General features: G+C 51.0%; 1 long non-coding RNA gene across 1 annotated transcript in view; it reads left to right on the forward strand.

Annotated features, from left to right (window-relative positions):
• Window positions 1-1454: 1454 nt before the first annotated feature.
• LOC114486438 (uncharacterized) overlaps window positions 1455-3867 on the forward strand; it is a 13384-nt gene continuing 10971 nt past the window's right edge. Inside the window, exon 1 of the long non-coding RNA XR_003680152.2 lies at window positions 1455-3169. This is a non-coding gene — a long non-coding RNA (uncharacterized lncRNA). The remainder of the gene's footprint in view (window positions 3170-3867) is intronic.

Consider the following 3867-nt stretch of genomic DNA (forward strand, 5'->3'; position numbering starts at 1 on the left):
AAGTCCCTGTTAGAAGGAAGAGGAGAAGAAGCATTTTATAATTTGCCAACAGATGAGTACTTTTTTTTTTTTTTGCAGTATGCGGGCCTCTCACTGTTGTGGCCTCTCCCGTTGCGGAGCACAGGCTCCGGACGCGCAGGCTCAGCGGCCATGGCTCACGGGCCCAGCCGCTCCGCGGCATGTGGGATCTTCCCGGACCGGGGCACGAACCCGTGTCGCCTGCATCGGCAGGCGGACTCTCAACAACTGCGCCACCAGGGAAGCCCAGATGAGTACTTTTTTGTCTGCTTTTAAAATCTTGGTTTGATTTTGAAATACCTTCCTTCCACCCATCCTATTCAATATGACAATTTTTAAAGTCCAAATGAACTAAATTAAATGTATTTAATGCATTTTGATAGGAGCAGGGGGTTGTGAATGTTGGCCAATTCTAGAGGGGAGTTTTCCAGGGCCCCGGGGTGTGGGGTTGGCCTTCTCTTAGGTCTGTGTCACTCAGGTCTGCTCTGTGTGCCATCTCTTTTACAGCCTTCCTTCAAATAACTGACCCTGGCAGTTTGACCAGAACAGGGCCGGATATTGGTGGGTTAGTTCTTCAGCTGCCTTCAAATGGGGCCTTTCTCTCATGTCAAGGGTCAGATCCTCCTGAGAGGTTAGCCTCCTTTAAAGGCTGAATGTTTGTGTCCCCCCCAAATACATATATTGAAACCCTAACCCACAATGTGATGGTATTTGGAGGCAGGGCTTTGGGGAGGGTAATTAGGTTCAGATGATGTCATGAGGGTGGGGCTTCCACGGTGGGATTAGTGTCTTTATAATAAAAGAAGAAAGACCAGAGCTCGCTCTCTGCCGTGTGAGGAGAACACAGTGAGAAAGTGGCCGTCTGCAAGCAGGAAGATTGTTTTCACCAGGAATGGAATCTGCTGACACCTTGATCTTAGACTTTCCCATCTAAGAAAGTCTAAGAAATAAATGAGAAATAAGTGTCTGTTGTTTAAACCACCCAGTCTGTGGTACTTTGTTACAGCAGCTTGAGCAGACTAAGACACATTCCATCTTGCCTTTCACATTAGGAGAGTCCCAGGGCCCCCTGCTAGACCCTCCCCATTTGTCTCCCAATCCACAGTCCCCTCCAAGGAGCACCCCTGTACGGGGGTCCTCTAAGTGCAGCGGCAGGGACATATCCATTACGGGCTGCACACTTTCACGGGGAAAACTGAAACCCTGGAGTGTCACTGGAATGTTGATCGGGGCTGATTTATTCTAAAACTGAAAACTCAAGGATGTCATACTCATGGCCTTCAAATATCTGAGGGACTGTTGTGCTAAAAAGAGAAGGGATTCATTCATTGTTGCTGGAGTCAAAGGAAGAGGTGGATTGAAATTCATTGTGGGGAGGAGACTTTTACCAATGAGCACTACGCTGCACGGGCTGGGACTGCCTAAGGAGGGAGTGAGCCCCCTGTCACTGGAGGTGTGCAAATATCAGTTAGGGATATTTAAGAGGAAACTCATGACCTTGGGACTAGGGTTATTCTACTGCATGGCTTCTAAGCCTCCCATCCCTCAACTGAAATCTGAGAATGTGAGTTCTCAGATTTCGGCTTTAGGATGGTTTTTTTTTTTTTTTTTTTTTTTGAGGTAGGCGGGCCTCTCACTGTTGTGGCCTCTCCCGTTGCGGAGCACAGGCTCCGGACGCGCAGGCTCAGCGGCCATGGCTCACGGGCCCAGCCGCACCGCGGCATCTGGGATCTTCCCGGACCGGGGCACGAACCCGTGTCCCCTGCATCGGCAGGTGGACTTTCAACCACTGTGCCACCAGGGAAGCCCTAGGATAGTTTTAAATGAGATGTCAGAAGTTGGGAAAGCAATGAAAGAAATCCACCAAAGTGAGGACCAAGCTGTAAAAAAAATCTTTATTTCATGTACCAGGATTTTTTTCTTTTTTTTTTTCTTTTTTTAGTTTTCAGCTTTTTAAAATTTTTTTTCTGTTAACAGTTTGAAAAAAAAAAAAGGACCCACCAACAAAATAAAATGGAGGTTGGTTTATTGAACTGGTTTGAGCTGGACATGAGCAATCGTCCACCCTGGCAAGTGGCGCCTTTGCAGTCCTGAGCCCAGCTCCTTCCCTCCAGGCCCCCTAGCCCTTTTACCCCACACCTGGTTGGCCTTCTTCAAGGGGATCCAGGCCCCAGGTCTCATGGCCTGGGAAGAAGTGCTGACTGCCATCCCAGACACTCTGCCAGAACTCAGAGAACTGGGACCAGTTTTCTTCTTTGGACCGTGCCTGTGCGTTTGCTGTTTTCTTTCTTTCTCCCTTCTCTCCAGTCCTTGATCCTTTCAGGTTTGGGATCTGATGGGGCAGTGGGCAAGGTTGAAGTGGGGAGGGAGAGATTGTGATTTCTGTCCAGACTGAGAAATACTGGGTGGCCACCACACCTGGCATTGGCCGCCATGGCTCTGTCCTGGGGCTCCCGGGGCCTCCCGTGCACTTCTGGGCTGGCAGACAGATGTTCTGTCTTGTGGCTCAGGCTGGATTTAGGGTCCCAGCTGCTACTGACCCGAGAAAAGAGCTTTCCTTTCCCAGACAAAAGATGGAAAGGGCAGCGGAGAGTGGGCAAGCCCCCAAAACTTTTCCAGCCACTTCCCCCAACTCCCCAGAGCTCAACTTAAGAAGCTTCAGCACAGGCCAGTGTTAAGAAAGAGACCAACCAAGCCGTGCTGATGGGGACAGCAGGGGCCCCACCTTCAGCAGAGTGACTGGCAGGCTGGGCTGAAATTTGAGCTTGGGAAGGCGATTGGCTTGCTTTCATTCTGAAGTGGCCTTGTTGCTCTGGGAAGAAAGGGGAGCAACATGGGATGCCCCCAAACTTTAGTCCGCGGTCTTAGTTTAACTTTGGAGGTTGGTCCTCATGCTGGGACCAACCTTTGTGAATCTCTGCTCTCCATCCCTCAGCCTTCACCCCTCCCAGCAAACCTTGGAGGACCCTCCTTTTCCCTGACCTCTAAAGACAGTGGGGGAAGCCTGGTGGCTGATCTTCTCCCAAGGAAGTCCCCTCTGCTCTCTGTGACCGGGTTAGGGCATTCAAGAAAGGGGACACAAAATCAAGAGTGGCTTTGGGGACTTCTGGTACCTTTCCCTCTCTGAACGGCAGAAGACGTTTGCTCACGTGTGTGTATTTTTGCTTTGACATTGGATGGGGGGGGCAGAGGGTTGGGAGCACAGTGAGGAGGCATATGGTGTGTGTGTGTGGTGTGTGTGGTGTGTGTGTGGTGTGTGTGTGTGTGGTGTGTGTGTGTGTGTGTGTGTGTGTGTGTGGCTGAGTGGCTGACTGATGTTTCGGGAATGTTCTCAGTGTCTGGGGGCTGGATGGCAGCTATTTTGGTCATCCCTTGGCATCTTCCTCTGGGCAGGTGGCAGATCTTAAGAGTCATTGACACCAAGAAGAAGAATGGGCCTTTGGAGTTTCATCTGGGTCAATCCACATGCTTACACAGGGGGAAAGTGAGGCCCAGGGAAGCCACACAGCCAGGGATTCCAGAATCCAGAGCTGGATTCTAGACTGGTGCCCTTTCCTTGCATGCGAGCGGTGTGTGTGTATGTGTGTGTGTGTGTGTGTGCGCGCGCGCACGTGTGCATGTGTGACCATGGTGTGGTGGGAGTGTGCACATAAGCATAAAGGCCAATATAGGGCTTTGTCGTCAATGGCTTTGGTGGGCATGAGTCAGTCTTCTCTGAATCCTGCCTCTGGTTGGGGAAGGGGATGGAAGGATATGGACCGAGTGTGTCCCCCCATGAGTGATTCCAGTGCTGGGCTTCGAGGACTGTGCACGCGTGTGTGCGTGTGTGTGTGTGTGTGTGTGTGTGTG

This window comes from Physeter macrocephalus, chromosome 6 (genome assembly GCF_002837175.3).
Source record: "Physeter macrocephalus isolate SW-GA chromosome 6, ASM283717v5, whole genome shotgun sequence".
Taxonomy (NCBI): Eukaryota; Metazoa; Chordata; class Mammalia; order Artiodactyla; family Physeteridae; genus Physeter; species Physeter macrocephalus.